This window comes from Cricetulus griseus, chromosome 8 (genome assembly GCF_003668045.3).
Source record: "Cricetulus griseus strain 17A/GY chromosome 8, alternate assembly CriGri-PICRH-1.0, whole genome shotgun sequence".
NCBI classification, from domain to species: domain Eukaryota; kingdom Metazoa; phylum Chordata; class Mammalia; order Rodentia; family Cricetidae; genus Cricetulus; species Cricetulus griseus.
In genome coordinates, this window is record NC_048601.1 from 24,959,969 (window position 1) to 24,977,918 (window position 17,950).

The window sequence follows — 17,950 nt, forward strand, 5'->3', positions numbered from 1 at the left end:
GTTGACTCTGTTTAAATAAAGCATCAATGGGGTGAGGATTAGGGGAAAGTCAGAAGAAAAGCAAAGATAAGAACTGACCGTGTTCTGTACACATTTGGTTTTTGGCTGGCTAGTTTTTGTTTTAACGTGTGTATATACAATATCTGTATAATATGTATGTGTATATTATAGTATGTATGATATATACATATACAATATATATATACACATACACACACATATATATGTGTAGCAGATCATCACTGTAGCTGAGGGTGGTGCAAATGCTTACAGGCTAAACTGCTTAGGAGGCTTAATCGGAAGGCACTGCAGCCCAGGATCTGAAACCTGAGTTATACAGAGCCGTTCAAAATAACCAAACAAATCATATTGGACACCTTCTAAGGCTACAGGGGATTAAGAGGATGTCTGATTTTACATATCGATAGATAGATATAGATATAGATATAATTTATTTTATGTGCATTGCTGTTTTGCCTACATGTATGTCTGCTGGAGGGTGTTGGATCCCCTGGAACTGGAGTTATAGACAGTTGTGAGCTGCCATGTAGGCTCTTGGAATTAAGCCCAGGTCCTCTGGAAGAGCAGCCAGTGCTCTTAACCTCTAAGCCCTCTCTCCAGCCCTCACGGCTGCTTTGAGACAGGACATTCCTCTGTAGTCCTGGCTAACCTGAAACTCACTACACATCAGGGCAGCCTCTGCCTCCCAAGTGCTAGGACTGCAGGCTTGCACCACCAGTCCACCCAGCAAGAGGCTATGTTTTTACTTGTTTGCTTTTGGTTTTTCTTTTTCTTTTTCTTCTTTTTTTTTTTTAACATGAAAAGGAAGTTTTATTGGGGGAAGGGAAGGGAATGGGGTAAGGGAAAGAGAAAAGAGAAAGACAGAGAAAGAGAGAGAGGAAAAAAAGTTGCTTTTAATTTTTCAAGACAGGGTTTCTCTATGTAGTCCTGGCTGTCCTGGAACTCACTCTGTAGAACGAACTGGCCTCAGACTCAAGAGATCTGCCTGCTCCTGCCTCTACCTCACAAGTGTTGGGATTAAAGGCATATGCCTCCATCACCCAGCCAACTTTTTTTTTTTAAACTGGAAAGTTAAACATTTGACATGTGTTCTGCCTGCATGCATGTCTGTGTACTACACATGTACCTATGTACGTAGTGCCCCCTAGTCCAGAAGGCATCCTTTTCAACTAGAGTTATAGATAGCTGTAAGCTACCATGTGGGTGCTGGGAACTGAACCTGGGTCCTTGGGAAGAACAGCCACTGCCCCTATCTACTGAGTCATCTAGACCCAATATTTTTTTGTTTTTAATTAAAATATAATTACATAATTTCCTCTTCCTCTCTCTAATCCCTCCCATACCCCCCTCCAAATTTCATGGCTTTTTTTGTTTTGTTTTAAATACATAACACAGACCCACATATATGAATGAATATATAAATACGCAGTCTATATAGTATATACTGTTTAATGTAGCAGGTATGTGTATGATTTTAGGGCTGATCACTTGGTACTTTCTGAGAAAGACCCTACCTCCCAACAGTATTAATTGCCTATAGCTCTTCACCTAGAGGTGGAGCCCTGAGAGTTCCCCCATCCAAGCTGGCATGTCTACTGTTGCTGTAATTGTCCAGGTCTTATTAAGGGAGCAATATTAAGATGTCATGGGTGTAATGTCCTTGTCATGTAAAAGACACACTGTTAGAGCACACTTCCTGGTCTTCTCACAATCCTCCTGCCTCTTCTGAGAGGCACCTGGGATGTAGGGATAAAGACTGATTTTAGGGGCTGGAGAGATGGCTCAGCGGTTAAGAGCACTGACTGTTCTTCCAGAGGTCCTGAGTTCAATTCCCAGCAACCACATGGTGGCTCATAACCACCTTGAATGAGATCTGGTGCCCTCTGCTGGCATGCAGGCACAAAACTGTATACATAATAAATAAAATCTTTTAAAAAAGAGATTAATTTTAATTACAGACGTGTGTGTGTGTGTGTGTGTGTGTGTGTGTGTGTGTGTGTGTGTGTGTATGAGTGAAGGTGCCTGTGGAGGCCAGATGCATCAGATCCCCTGGAGCTGGGGTTATAAGTGGCTGTCAGGCACCTGATAATAAGTGTTGGGAACCCAACTCAGTTCTCCCCAAGAGCAGAAACCACTGAGACAGCCAGACAGCCAGCTCCAGACCAATGATCTATTTAAAAGTGTTCAACATCATGAGCCACCAAAGACGTAAACTAAAACTACTGAGATCCCATCTCACTCCAGTCAGAATAGCTGTCAATAAGAAAACAAGTAATAAATGGCTAGGAGGGAGATTTGCTGGTGGGACTATAAATCAGTGCAACCAATACAGAAATTAGTGTTGAGCATTTCTCAAAAAAACTAAAAAGTATTACCTCTTTGTTGGCCTAGCTATCCCTATCCTATGCTTATGCCCAAAGGACTCTAGATCCAACCACCTGGGCTACCTGCACGTCTGTTCATATGCTGCTTTAGCTCGATGGCCACCAAGTTATCAACGGATGGAAATGAAAACGAGACTTTACTCAGCTGAAACAGACCCTACACATACATTAAAAGTACTGTCTTATTTCATACAAGTGAAACAGGCAAGTTCACAGATACAAGGAGAAGAGGTGCTGGGAGTAGGGGAAATGAGAGAGCTTCAGGATTTATTTAGATTGGGGTGATGAAAATGTTGTGAATTTGATAATGCTAGGGGTTGCACAACCCCGGAAAACATACTAGTATAGCCACAGAACCGTACACCTACAAAGAGAGAATTTAGCATTATGAATGCACGCGTCACTTTTCAAAATCCAGAAGGAAGCCGGGCGTTGGTGGTGCGCGCCTTTAATCGCAGCACTCGGGAGGCAGAGGCAGGAGGATCTCTGTGAGTTCGAGGCCAGCCTGGTCTACAGAGCTACACAGAGAAACCCTGTCTCGAAAAACAAAACAAAAATCGAAGTTCAGAAGGGTTGGACTATGAGGCTACCCTGCATGTCACATCCTTTAATTTCGCCGGTTCTTCGCAACTCCACCCACTCCCTGACAGTAACCGCGCCCGCCCGCTCGCTCGCCCGCGGCACCACCCCCAGGGCTGCGCTGCCCGCTAGCACGCGGCCAGCATCCCCGGACCCGGCGCCTCCCTGCCGCGCCGGCGGAGCCCTAGGGGCTTCCGGCCTCGGCCTCTCCAGCTGAGACGCCCCCGCCGAGGGAGGGCAGGCCCAGCAGCCGCCCGAGGAATTGCAGTCAGACCCCGCCGAAACCACCGACTCACGCGCCTCGGAACGCGGTGCACGCAGGAGCTCGGTCCCGCCGCCGGGCAGCCGCAGAGGGCCTCGCAGAAGACACGGAGGCGCGAGCCCGGGGCACGCCGGGAAGGAGGTCCGCACCCAAGGCACAACCGGAGGAGGAGCCGTAAGTCAAGCCAGAAGGCGACCCGAGCCGCAAAGCAGCCTGTCGCAAACCGCGACGCGCGCTGGAGGCAGCCGAGTCGGCCGCTCACGCCGTTATTCCCACCGCAAGCATCGCCTGCCTCTCTGCAGCCGGGGTCGGCCTGGAGCCGCCGCGCCGCCCCTGCCTCGTCCGTCCTTGCCCACTCTTCAAGGATGCAGCTCCACCCAAGCCCACTGAGGTTCTGAAGACGCCCTGCGAGCGTGCCAGTCGAGCCAGCCATTCGGTCACCTCACCTAGTGCGCTCCTAACCTGGGGGGCCCTGGCAGCCCGAGGTGGAGTCTGTGTACTGAGAATATTTTAAGAGAGGGAGGGAGGGAGGGAGGGAGGAGGAAAGAAAAAACAAAAAACAAAAAAAAACAGGCTTCTAGATTGCTACAATTTAACCAATTCATTATCGCCAGGATCTTGGGTGTTTTCCTGAATGACTTACTCGACTAGTTGTCTTCCCAGGAACACGGAGTCAGATGCAATTAATAAATAAACCGAAAGCCCCTTAGCCAGTTGCAGGGCCCAAGCCTACAAGAAGAAGTCAGCGGTTTCTGGAGTGAGTTGACCACTCATTTGCGTGTTCCTTGTATAGAGAGAAAAAGCATCTTTCACCAGGCCATGTTGGCAGGCACCTTTAAATCCCAGCACTCACGGAGACAGAGGCTGGTGGATCTCTGAGTTCGAGGCCAGCCTGGTCTAAGAAGTGAGGTCCAGAGCAGCCGGAGCTACATAAAGAAAGAAACCCTGTGTACAAAAAAAAAAAAAAAAATCTTTTGAAACTGTGCTGCTGGCCAATGGAGAATTACCAAAACTGCCCGACCTGGTGGGACAGGCCTGTGAACCCAAGCTACTGAGGAAGCTGAAACAGGAGGACCCCAAGTTCAAGGTTCAAGACTAGCCTGGGCTAGCCCGTCTCAAATAAAAAGAGAGCGTTATAACCCAGTAGTAGGACACTTGTGTAACATGAATGAAGCCCCAGGCTCAGCCCCAAGGACAAGGAGGAGGGCATCAGCACCAGTGGCTAGAGAGATGGCTCCACAGTTAGGAGCACTTGTTGCTTTTTCAGAGAACTTGAATTAGGTCCCCCACATCCAAATTAGATGACTCACAACATCCTGTAACTCCAGTTCCGGGGAACCCAATGCTCTCTTCTGTCCTCTGAAGGCACAATATATGTATGGCATTCTTTCACAGAGACACAAATAAAAACAAATCTTTAAAAAACGAAACCAGGCGCCGGCCGTTGGTGACGCATGCCTTTAATCCAGCACTGTGGGGGCAGAGGCAGGTGGTTCTCTAAGTGAAAACCAGCCTGTTTGACATAGTGAGTTCCAAGACAGCCAGTACTTCAAATAGAGAAAACCTGTCTCAAAACAAGGAAGGGCTGGTGAGTTTACTCAATATTAAGAGCATTTGCTATTCTTACAGAGGACTGGGTTACACTCCCAGCACCAACATGGCAGCTCAAAACAATCTGTAACACCAGTTCCAGGAGATCTAATGCCTGCTACCTCCTTGGGCACATACATCCATTCAGGTAACCACCATGCCTCAATTTTACTTCTATTTTCACTTTTCTTTTTTAAGACAGTTTTCCTGGACCTCATATGTGGCTCGGTATGGCCCTAAACTCACAATTCTCTTGTCCTACCTCCCGAGTTCTGAGACTTAATTTGTTATTGCACTGTAGGAAGACAATCTGACTTCACTCTCTTGCCTGGGAACATCAGTTTCCCCCAGCATCATGTATCGAGGAGGCTATCCCCTTCTTGTTATGCATTCTTGGGACTCTTGATCAAATATCATTTGGGCAACATCCAGGGTTTATGTCTGGACAGTTTCCAAAAAGATGCCATGAGTATCCCCTTCTCTGAGAAGAGGGTAGGAGCCTAGCTCCCTAAGATGTTACTGTGTTCTCCTGGGCTTCCTTTTGCTTTGATGGTATTGGTAATTAATTTCCAAGGCCATTATTTTCACATTGCAAAAACCTCTAATTTTCTTTTTGTATTTCTCAAAAGCTTTGCTGTATATGACATATTAGAAGTCAGAGTAGAGGATGCTACTGCTAAATTAACAATGACTCATTTTGTAAATCTTTAATAATGATAGTTCTTACATGGCACTAACTTTGTTTCTGAGCCTATGAACATTGTGTATAATTGGGTCAATCCTTATACTTTATAATAACCTCATGGAGTAACTTAATGAGATACCATAATCACTTGTTGTAAGATGCCATCCTTTTCAGTACTTATTATTTATTTACTATCAGGTAAGAAAATAAAAGTCAGATGTGGTAGCTCCTGCTTCTAATCCCAGCACTTGTGAGTCTGAAGGAGGGGGATTGGCACAACTTTGAGGCCCACAGAGGCTACATAGCAAATTTCAGACTAGCTTGCACTACAGGATGAGACCCTGATTCAAAACAGAAATGGAAGCATGGTGGCCTAGACCTGTAATCCCAGCACTCGGGAGGATAGAGGCAGGAGCATGAAGAGTTGAAGGTCACCCTCCACTATTGAGTGAGGTCAAGGGCAGCTTTAGCTACAAGAAAGGGAGAAAAAGAAGGGGAAAAGAAAATGAGAAAGAGGGGGCTGGACATGCATATCTATAGTCCCAACAAAGGAGGCAGGAAGATCTTAAGTTCTAGGCCAGCCTGGGCTAAACAGCAAGGTCAAGGCAGCCTCAACTGTATAGTGAAACCTTGTCTCCAAGGATTTCCATAGCAACAACAGATACTTGTTCACACATTAGAAATATACAGCCTCTGCTCTGTGGGCCATGTCTTAATCTATCTTTTCAGTGAAAAAGCACAGGGAGGTTTATTCAGTGTAACCACACTGAAAAGAACAGGCAAAAGGGTCTAGTGACTCCAAGCTCATCTTATTTTTGGTTTTTCAAAGTTTTATTTGTATGTGTGAGCATCTCTGTATGTGTGTGTGTGTAGCACCTGGTGCCCACAGAGGCCAGAAGAGGGAGTCAAATCCCCTGGAACTGGAGTTACAGACTGTTGTGAACCAAAACGAGGTCTTCTGCAAGAGCAGCAGTGCTGTTAGCCACTGAGCCATATCTACGGCCCCATTTTTTTTTGTTCTTCTAAGAAAGGGCCTTACACTGTAGTCCAGACTGGCCTGGACTCATTTTGTTGCCTGGGTTGGCCTCACACTCCGTGATCCTCCTGCCATAGTGACACAGTGCCACACTTACAAGTGTGAGAAAATGCCTGATGCAGCCGTGTCTTTGTAAGTACACAAAAGATTCTCTCTCTGTGTCTGTCTCTGTCTGTCTGTATCTCTCTGTCTCTCCTCCATTTTTTATTTAAATTAGAAACAAGATTGTTTTACATGTCAATCCCAGTTCTCTCTCCCTCCCCTCCTCCCCTGCCTCCCCTCCAACTAACACCCTACCTATCCCATACCCTTTCTGCTCCTCAGGGAGGGTGAGGCCTTCCACAGGGGGTCTTCAGAGTCTGTGGTATCCTTTGGGATAGGGCCTAGGCCCTCCCCCGTGTGTCTAGGCTCAGGGAGTATCCCTCTATGTGGGATGGGCTCCCAAAGTCCATTCCTATGCTAGGGATAAGTACTGAACTACAAGAGGCCCCATAGATTTCCGAGGCCTCCTCACTGACTCCCATGTTTATGGGGGTCTGGATCAGTCCCATGCTGGTTTCCCAGCTATCAGTCTGGAGACCAAGAGCTCCCCCTTGTTCAGGTCAGCTGTTTCTGTGGGTTTCACCAGCCTGGTCTTGACCCCTTTGCTTATCACTCCTCCCTCTCTGAAACGCTCTCTTTTTCAAGACAGGGTTTCTCTGTATAGCAAACAATCCTGGCTGTCCTGGAACTTGCTCTGTAGACCAGGTTGGACTTGAACTCACAGAGATCCACCTGCCTCTGTCTCCCAAGTACTAGGATTAAAGGTGTGTGCCACCACCACCCTGCCACAAGATTTTCTTTCTTTTTTGGGGGGTGGGGGGATGGGGCGGGTCTGAGACAGGGTTTCTCTGTGGCTTTGGAGGCTGTCCTAGAACTAGCTCTTGTAGACCAGGCCAGTCTCGAATTCTCAGAGATTTGCCTACCTCTGCTTCCCAAGTGCTGGGACTAAAGGCGTGCGCCACCAACGCTTGGCACAAGATTTTCAATGACAGTTTATATTACGACATTTGAGAAAGCATTTATTAAAGTCTCAGAATTTACTACTAGTCTGAACAATGTGAATTGACAGTGACACCTGCCTGATAAGAAACATCCAATTTCAGATATGTGACCGTGTTAAAATTGCATTTTGGGACCAGCCTGGTCTACAGAGTGAGTTCCAGGACAGCCAGGCTACACAGAGAAACCCTGTCTCAAAAAGAAAAAAAAAAAAGAAAAAGAAAAAAACATGGTAGGCACAAAAGACTACATAGGGCATTTTCTTTTTTTTTTTTTTCTCTTTAAAGTTTATTCAAAACACAATCTTCACGATCACTGAGGTGGCTGACCACATCCATGAACAAAGCTTCCTCTAAACTGAAATTCAGTGGCTGAGCCAGGGCCAGTCTCAGCTTTCCTGTCAGCACCAGGGAGCAGCACAGCACTCCTTCTGTAGGTGTTTCTGTCTGCCTCCCCTCTTGTAAACGTTGTGGGTCACTCACCCTCTAGACCTCTGGGCCGAGGCCTGCCAGTTTCAGGATGGCTGCAGCTCAGGGTTGCAGGCACAATCTCTAGAGGTCAGTGGAGGTGATCACTGGATGTCCTCATTGGTAAGAGACCAGTAGAAATGTCTTCAGGCAAACTGCTCCTTCACATAGCCTCGAGACTTCAGAGATGCGTGGCCTTCATTACATGAAGGTTAGCACGTTCTTGTGTGCCAGCTCAGTGTGTTAGGCATTTGGACATCCTTCTTGGCAACCATTACTCCTCCCTTAAAAAGGAGCTCATAGATGACAATCTGGTTCGTGGGCATTAACATCAGGAGGCCGGAAAAGAGGGCCATTTTCTTAATTAGCGAATGACTGGGTTTGGGGCGGGGGCGTTATTGTGGATGGAAATACCCCCGGTCATATATTCCTGAGTTCTATAAGAAAGCAGGCTGAGGCAGCCACAAGGAACAAGCCAGTAAATGGCTTCCCTCCACGGCCTCTACATCAGCTCCTGCCTCCAGGTTCCTACCCAGTTTGAGTTCCTGTCTTGGCTTCCTTCAGGGCATGTAAATCAAATAAACCAAGCAGCTTTGGTCATGGTGTTTCATCACAGCAATAGTAACCATAACCAAGACAGGAATTGATACCAGAATCATGGGGTATTGGCGCAACAGACCTGATCACATGTTTTTGAGAGGATTATGGAAGAACTTTGGAACTTGGGGCTAGAAAAGCCATTAAGTGTTAAAAGTTTTGTGAGGTGTTCTGTGGGAGTTTGGAAGAAAACAGTGTTGAGAGAAATGCAGATGATGGAAGCCTGGCTTGTGAAGTTCCAGATGGAAGTTTGGGAGTCACTTAAAACTCTACTGAAGCCTGGCATTGGTGGCATGCGCCTTTAATCCCAGCACTCAGGAGGCAGGCAGATCTCTGTAAGTTCAAGGCCAGCCTGGTCTACAGAGGGAGTCCCAGGACAGCCACGGTAGTTACACAGAGAAACCCTGTCTCAAAAAAAAAAAAAAAAAAGAAAGAAAGAAAGAAAGAAAGAAAGAAAGAAAGAAAGAAAAGAAAGAAAAACTATTGAGGCTGCTGCATATATTGAATTACCAATCTATGGTTCTGGTTAGCTAGGGCTGAAGAATCAGCTGTTATATTAACAAAATACTAGAATCACTAAAACTAAATCACAAAAAGTGAAAAATTTTTGCTGGGACAGTCACTCCTACTAGGTCACTGGAGCTGATATATTAGCAATGAAGAAGAGACCAGCATCTGTTTGGCTGGTACCTCCAGCTTACTTCTGCTTGATCTGGGAAGGTCCATTCCTCTCTCTCTAAACTTCAGCTTCTCAGAGACTCTCCAACAAAGAAAAAGCTCCAAAAAGCCCAGTTCCAAATTCTTGTAGGCTGTGGTAGTCCTCCCCTGAAGTTTCCAGCTGCCCAAGACCCCACCTAAAGCAGTCAGCTTTCAAGCACACTTGGGTACAAACCCAGCTTGTGAAGGACACATCATCACCCCTGGTCATCACCCTTCACCTACAGGGTGTTTAAGCTCCCTGCTTTAGTTTGGGCCTGTGACTTTTCCTACCTAAAGCTCTGGGGCCAGAGAACTCACCCAGGAGTTACTTTGCTCAAATAAACCTGTTCTTTTATTTTTTTCCAATTGGGCTTGATCTAGCTTACTGCATCAGTGGAGAAACCTATTATTGAGTTACAGAAAACCTAGTAGCATCATTGGGTGAAATCTGAGAGTGTTTCCTCAGGGTTGACACACAAGAGGTTCCAGAGGAAGCCAATGCTGTACCTCAGGCTAGGCGTGGAGGGTTCATGGAGAGCAGCTGGGGCTCAGCACTGTGAGAGGCCAGAAGAGACCACTGTTTAAGATGCAGCCACAATAGCAGCTGAAGCCCCAGGATTGAAGGGGTCATGCAGAGATTGAGGCTTCGCACTGCGAAGAGAGTCTAGGAGAAGCCATTGATGAAAGTGCAGCTCAGTTGCAGCAGGAGACTCAGGACTTTGGAGACACCATTGCCATGGGATGACTGCCAAAACAGTAACAGCCGTGGAGTGGAGCCAGCCTGAGCTTATGAAATAAGCTGTGAGCAGTGTCGGGGGAGCCAGAAGATCTTGAGTGAGTCCCAGAAGTCTGACACTGAACTTGACACTGTTGGATTTTGGTTTTGCTTTGATCTGATTGTGACTATGTCCTGGTTCTTCCCTCTTGGAATAAGGATTTATTTTGATTTTATAGGACCTCACAGTTGAGAGACTTTGAACTTTCAAAGATTTTGGATTTTTAAAGACATTAAATTTTGTTGTTTGTTTTGTTGTTATTGTTGGTTTTGGTTTTTCGAGACAGGATTTCCCTGTGGCTTTGGAAGCTGTCCTGGAACTAGCTCTTGTAGACCAGGCTGGCCTCAAACTCACAGAGATCCACCTGCCTCTTTGTCCCGAGTGCTGGGACTAAAGATATGTACCACCACCACCTAGCTTGTTTTTGTTTTTTTGAGACAGGGTTTCTCTGTGTAGTCCTGGCTGTCCTGGAACTGCTGTAAGAGCATGCTGTCATCCAACTCACAGAGATCTGCCTGCCTCTGCCTCCTGAATGCTAGGATCAAAGGCATGTGCCACCATGACCTGGCAAAGACACTGAATTGTAACGTGTTTGAATTTGCAAAGACTTAGGATTTTAAGTTTGTAATATGTTTTATATTGTGATATTTATTTATTAATATGAGATTTCTGGAGATGAACAAAAAGGAAAGGTTATTGTTAAACAGTGTTGTATTGTACTGCTGTGTCAAGTTGACTGGGAGTCAATTGTCCCAGATAGTTTTATGTCAACTTGACATAAGCTAAGTCATCTGAGAGGAGAGACCATCAATTGAAAAAAATGCCTCCATAAGATCAAGATATAGGCAGGCAAGGCATCAGGTATTTTCTTAGTGATTGACTGAGGAGAGCCCAGTCCATTGTGGGTAGAGATAGCTCTCATTAGGTGGTCCTGGATCCTATAAAAAAAAATCAAAATGAGGAGGCTATCAGGAGCAAGCCAGAAAACAGTCCCCTCCATGGTCTTTGCATCAGCTCCTGCCTCCAGGTTCCCACTGGGTTTGAGTTCCTGCCTGATCTCCCTCAGTGGACTGTAATTTGGGATTTGTAAGCCAAATAAACCATTTTCTTCCCAAGTTGCTTTTGTTCATGGTGTTTCATCAAAGCAATAGCAACCTTAAGACAGTTGTCAACTTAATTGGATCTTGACTCAACTAAGAGGCACACACCTTTGGGCAAGTCTGTGAGGGTGTTTTCTGGAGGGTTAACCGAATTGTGAAAAATCATCTCCTAGAGTGGACAGAACCTTCTAGTGTCGGCCCATACAGAAAGAGGGAAAAGTAGGGCTGTGATTCTGTTTGCTGGACCTCACTTCTTCTTTTCTTTTCTTTACTTTCTTTTTTTTTTTTTTTTGTCTTTGCAGATTTTTTTTTATTTGAACTAGAAACAAGATTGTTTTACATGGCAGTCCCAGTTCCCTTCTGTCTCCCGTCCGTCCTCCCCTACCACCCCCCAACTAAAACCCTACCTATCACATATCCTTTCTGCTCCCCCTGGATGGTGAGGCCTTCCATAGGAGGTCATCAGAGTCTATCATATCCTTTGGGATAGGTCCACCCCCATGTGTCTTGGCTCAGGGAGTATTCCTCTATGTGGGATGGGCTCTCAAAGTCCACACCTATGCTACTGAACTACTATAGGAGGTCCCGTAGATTTCTGTCCCGCGCGCTCTGTATTTCTCGCCAGCAAGAAATCATACACGGGACACTCGGATCCTTCTGCAGACAAGCTTTAATGCATCTTGAGCATAAGCTTACCAGAGCGGAGACCCCGAGCCAAGAATCCCGTCCCCTAATAAAGGCTGGCAACCGCCGCCTCGGACGTGTCACCCCATGATTGGCTGCAGCTCATCCGGCCATATGACGCCACGGAATAGGCAGAGATCAAGGAATGGAAAATTACCCAGCGCCTGCGCAATAATCTTGTTTACATTCGGTGCCTGCCGGATGCAGGCGCCATCTTGTAATGGAGAATGCAGGGACGGCTCCCTACAGATTTCCGAGGTTTCCTTACTGAAACCCATGTTCCTGGGGTCTGGATCAGTCCCATGCTAGTTTCCCAGCTATCAGTCTGGGGAGCAAGAATTCCCCGATGTTCAGGTCAGCTGTTTCTGTGGGTTTCACCAGCCTGGTCTGGACCCCTTTGCTTTTCACTCGTCCTTCTCTGCATCTGGATTCCAGTTCAGTTCAGTGATTAGTTGTGGGTGTCTGCTTCTACTTCTGACAGCTGCTGGATGAAGGCTAGCAGGTGGCATATAAGTCAGTTATCAATCTCATTATCAGGGGAGGACATTTAAGGTAGCCTCTCCTCTGTTGCTTAGATTGTTAGCTGGTGTCATCTTTGTAGATCTCCAGACATTTCCCTAGTGCCTGATTTCTCTGTAAACCTAAAATGTCTCCCTCTATTATGGTATCTCCACTCTTCTTATCTTCTATTCTTCCCCTGACTCAACCTTTCTGCTCCCTCAGGTCCTCTGCTTCCCTCCTCTTCTCCCCTTCTCATTCTCCTAGCTACCTCTGCTCACCTCTCTTCTTGCTGATGAGTGTATGTGTCTACTCTGCCATTGCTGCATCCTTCAGTGAGATCAAAGCCCAGCTGATTGGGCCTTCCAAGGACTGACTGGAGACTAGAAGTGCTGCAGGCCTTCAATACCAGATCGGGGCTGCTGAGTCATGCAGCCTCACAGGCTGAACAACTGCCTTGATCTCAGCCTCTCCCATATGCAGACAGCTATTGTGGGACTACCCAGGCTGTATCATGTAAAGCACTCTAATAGATCCCCTCTGTAATAGATAATTCTGTCAGTTCTGTTCCCTCCATCCTGCCTAATGCAGGGACAGCCTTTCCCTGAGGTGCTGGAGTGTGTGTGTGTAAAACATTGTTAAAATCTGTTACTATAGTATTAATAACTAGTTCTTTAGGTGAGCACTCCTTTGGTGTTCATCTTCCTAATAAGCAAAGCTGTGGAGACTAGTGCAATTTGACTCCCTAATTAGTAACTGTGACTCTCCCTAGCTGCCCTGATGCCTTGAGCAAAAGACTCATCAGTCTGAAACCAATCAGATTATACCCTTACCCAGCACTAGCTGTCTTGAACTCCCCCAAAGACACCTTGAGACACCCCTAAGAAGACAGCAGCTGTTGATCCCAGCTCCTGGGGGCATAGACAGACGGTGTGAAATACTATGTATAGAATTTTGTTATCATGAGCCTTGATAAACTCTAGGAAACCCTGTAAGAAGTAGACTATTATGCATCCTGGGCCAATTAGATGTTGGGGTGGTGGCGTCGGGCAAGGAGAGTGGTTTAGTTAGGTTTTCTATTGTTGTAATAAATACCTTGACAAAAAGAAGCTTGGTGAGGAAATGGCTTATTTCATCTCATAAATCTCAGGTCACTCTTCATCACTGAGGGAAGCCAGGGTGAGAATTCAAAGTAGGAACTCCAGTCAGGAAATGATTGAGACCATGGAGGGATGCTACATTTGGCTTGTTTCTCTGTGGCTTGCTCAGCTTCCTTCCTTCCTTCCTTCCTTCCTTCCTTCCTTCCTTCTTTCCTTCCTTCCTTCCTTTCTTTTTTTTTGCAGGGTGGGGGTTGGGGGGGTGGGGGGACTCGGGGGTTGGGGGGTAGGGGTGGGTGGCAGGGTTCGAGACAGGGTTTCTCTGTGTAACAGTCCTAGTTGTCCTGGAACTCACTTTGTACACCAGGCTGGCCTTGAACTCACTGAAATCTGCCTGCCTCTGCCTCCCACAGTGAGCTGGCCCCACCTACATCAATCATTAATCAAGAGATGTCCTCACAGACTTGTCTACAGGCCACTTTTACAGAGGCATTTTCTCTGTTAAGAGTTCCTCTTCCCAGATCTACCCAGGTTTGTGTCAAGTTGGGAAAAACCAATCAACACAGGGCATTTGGGAGGCATATTAAGTTCTAGCCTGTTGGGGCTAGAGAGATGTTTCAGTGGTTAAGAGCTCTGACTGCTCTTTCCAGTGGAGCCAGGTTCAATTCCCAGAACCCACATGGCAGCTAACAACTGTCTGTAACTCCAAGATCTGATACCCTCACACAGACATACATGCAGGCAAAACACCAATGCACATAAAATAAAAATAATTTTTTTTTTTAAAAAAAAGTTGTTCTGGCCTAAAAAAAAAAAAAAAAGAGGCTGGGCATTGGTGGTGCACGCCTTTAATCCCAGCACTCAGGAGGCAGAGGCAGGCAGATCTCTGTGAGTTCGAGGCCAGCCTGGTCTCCAGAGCGAGTGCCAGGATAGGCTCCAAAGCTACACAGAGAAACCCTGTCTCGAAAAGCCAAAAAAAGAAAAAAGAAAAGAAAAAAAAGAAACCAAAAAACTTTGTCTTCCTCCCATCCACAGCTGACCTCTTGAATCCTGTCTTAGGGGAGGCAGCCCATGTACACAAATTAAAAAAAAAACCTTGCTTTAATGAATTGCTTGCTTTAATTTGGCCATCATGATTTGGGTCAGTGGTCTTTCTCCTCAAGTCTCTGGGATTAACATCTCCTAATCAGTGTAGCGGCTATTTCTGCTTTTTCTCTACACCGACACCCTTTTCTGCAGAATTGTATATTAAAAACTGCTTCGCTTTCACTAATCTTTTGGTTTTCCTATTTCCAACAACTGCAACCATTTCCACCAACTTGTAAGAGGGCGCACCATGCCTGGTGGAGGGATTGCTGCAGCTGGAGCTAAGAGATGGGCCATGATTGGTACAAAGCACAAGCCCCTATGACTGTGATTGGTGCTAACGGCTCTGATTGGTTCAAACACCCCTTCTTTGTCCTCAGGGGCAGGCATTGCAACTCACAGCTCCTTTCCTGCTCTGGTGTTGCACGTCAGGCTTCTAAGGGACTCACCTTACGCCTGCAAAATGGATCAGCAGATAAAAGCGCTTGCAGCCAAAACCTGTGAACCTGAATTTGATCCAGGAACCCACAATGGAAGGAAAAAAACAAGTTGCCCTCTGACTCCACCCCTGGGTGTGGTATGCCCACACCACTCCCCACTGATAATAAATACAATAAGTTTAAAAGTTCAATTAAAGATGCTCGCCTTTAATCCCAGCACTTGGGAGGCAGAGGCAGACCAATCTCTGTGAGTTCGAGGCCAGCCTGGTTTACAGAGTTCCAGGACAGCCATGGCAGTTACACAGAGAAACCCCGTCTTGAAAAATCAAAACAAACAAAAACAACCTCCCCTCCCCCCAATAAACCAAACAGTTCTAGCTCTAAGCTTATCTTTTCTGGCCAACTTCGGGCAGTGCTGGCTGTGCTGTAACAGGCTGCAGCCACAGCAGGGGCACCAGGCCCAGAGTGGGATGGAAGGTTGAACAGTTGGCAATCCACGCTGCTGTGAAAGTAACAAGACCGTTCATTGTTTGCCAGCCCAAGTGATCACAATGGCCTCAGAGGTGGTCCTGGCAACTCACTGTAGTTTGTGGTTGCTGACTCAGGCTCCCAGGAGCCCAGCACACATATCCACCCTACACCCAGTCCCTGAACCCACACCCTGGCTTTGACACATGGTCTCAAAGGTTGAGAAAATGGCAGTAGCCAGGACAATATGTTAATCCCAGCCCTCTCCATGGGTGTTGGTGCCTGTGTTTGAGGCTGTGCCTGGTGCCCAAATACCCTGGCTCCTGAGAAGTGGGAGGTACCCTAGTTTGTACCATGTCTCCACATGTGTTGTCCCTGCACAGGCAGGCACTCCAAGTTGTCCTGGCAGTGGTCACTGAACTGTGTGAAGGAGCAGCTGACTGGCTCAACAGGGGCTAGCAAAAAGATGGGAAGCAGAAGGAGAAAAAGAGGAGGTGAGAGGGGAGCTAAGAGCAAAGATGGATAAAGAGCTCTAAGGAGCCTCGAAGGGACCCTGAAGCCTGGGTTTCCAGAATGGTTCCAGACAGCTCTCAAGTCCTCAGGGCCCAGCGCGGCATATCTGAGATCCAGTAGTACCAGATGTTACCAAGGGCTAGTAGCCCCAAGTAACACTTATAGTGTAGAGGGTCCCAGGTCTCTGAAGCATGTATGAGGACTGGAACCCGGGTGCATCAGCATGCTGCTATTGTCACGGTTCCCAAATGTGTTCATGAGCCCCTATAATAGGAGAAATGGGACACAATAGTCCCAATTTGAGTTTTTTATGGCCTTTTGCTTGCAGCAAGTTTCCATCTCCTTGTGGCTTTTTAAGAAAAGATTTATTTTATTGTTAATTGTGTGTGGATGTGCTTATTAGCTTTTTTTTTTTTCCTTTTTTTCCAGTTTGACAGAAGCTAGAGTCATCTGGGAGGAGGGGAGCTTTAACAGAGGAATTGCTTCCACCAGCTTGGCATGGAGGCAATTCTGTACTGCTCACTGAAGTGGGAGGACCCAGCCCACTGTGGGCAGCGCCATCCCTGGACAGATGGCCCTGGGTGTCATATGAAAGCAGGCCAGCAACTTTGGGGAGCCTTCTGGGGACATGTCAGACTCAAACCACAATAATACCTCAGTGGAACAATCTGAAACCCATTCCCGGTGACCCAGTCGCTATTTTGCTTTCCCCTGGCACATAGTTCACTGGCCAGTGCTTAGACACCTGAACAAATACCTTGTTATACACGAAAGTAAGTTATACACACATAAGATAATTAAGTTATTATATTCACATATAGATCACATATATTGACATTGCTACCAGAAGTCTGGATCTGGGTTGAGTATTTATAGGTCTTTGGCCCCTTATTTAAAAAAAAAATAAAATAAAAATGAAGGCTCACACAGATTTAGAAAAGCAGAAAAAGAACTTTATTTATTTATTTTGGTTTTTTTGAGACAGGTTTTCTTTGTGTAGCTTTGGCTGCCCTGGAACTCACTCTGTAGAGCAGGCTGGCCTCAAACTCACAGAGATCTGCTTGCTGTTGCTTCTCCAGTGCTGGGATTAAATGTGTGCACCACCACCTGGCTGAAAAGGAACTTTATACCAAGCAAAAATATTAGAACAGACTAGCTACTCTGTCAAAAGTGACAGCAGGCCACATGAGTACCAGAATTCAAGGACCCTGACCTGTTTGAGCTTCCTTTTAAAGGGTTCAAGGGAACGGGGAGTTTGGTTGCTAAGGAATGTAGTTTGGATGGTTTTTATTTTAATTGACAGATTAAGTTATACAATTACTTTTCTACTACACATGTCCCTTCCCATAATACATCTGATTTTAATCAAATGCACACCTAATTATGCATAGGCATAAACTAGAAAATAGGAGATTCTAAAAGGTTCACTTACGGGACACAGTTGCCTTACTCCACATGCACCCAAAATCTAGTCCAGAACAGGTCAGCCTTCCTACCCTCGTATGGGATTTATTGGGAATATATTTGAATAGAAACTCTCCAAGTCTGATGGTTGTTAAGGGGAGGAGAAATTTATTCCAGTGTTCAGAGCAGACTGTGCATGCAGCTCATGCAGGTGTGTGGGGGGGGTGCAATCTTCTAACAGATGGTTAGTGCATTGTTTAGAGAGGGAGTGTACACGTTGTACATGCAGATAGGATGCTAAGTACATGACTAGGAGAAAGGTGTGCGCTTACCCAAGCCACCCTCATTTTGCTAGGCTATTCCCTATGCTTGCCTGTCTCAAAGCCCTAAAACCCAAGTTGTCATCATAGCTCTGCCGTGTATCGCCCATCTTTTGAGCCTGCCTGCCTGTGTTTCTCAAACAGTTGAATCGTCTTTTCTTACTTTACAAGAAAAAAAATAAGATTGAAGTAGTGGTCCACCC

At 46.3% G+C, this 17,950-nt stretch overlaps 1 long non-coding RNA gene and 1 pseudogene across 1 annotated transcript; one reads left to right on the plus strand and one right to left on the minus strand.

Annotated features, from left to right (window-relative positions):
• The first annotated feature begins 3,791 nt into the window (after positions 1-3,791).
• LOC118239245 lies at positions 3,792-15,233 on the plus strand. Its single transcript, XR_004770987.1, has 2 exons — positions 3,792-4,984; positions 14,983-15,233. It is a non-coding gene; the product is annotated as an uncharacterized LOC118239245 (long non-coding RNA).
• Positions 7,911-8,397, minus strand: LOC100753617 (annotated as a pseudogene).
• Positions 15,234-17,950: the final 2,717 nt, after the last annotated feature.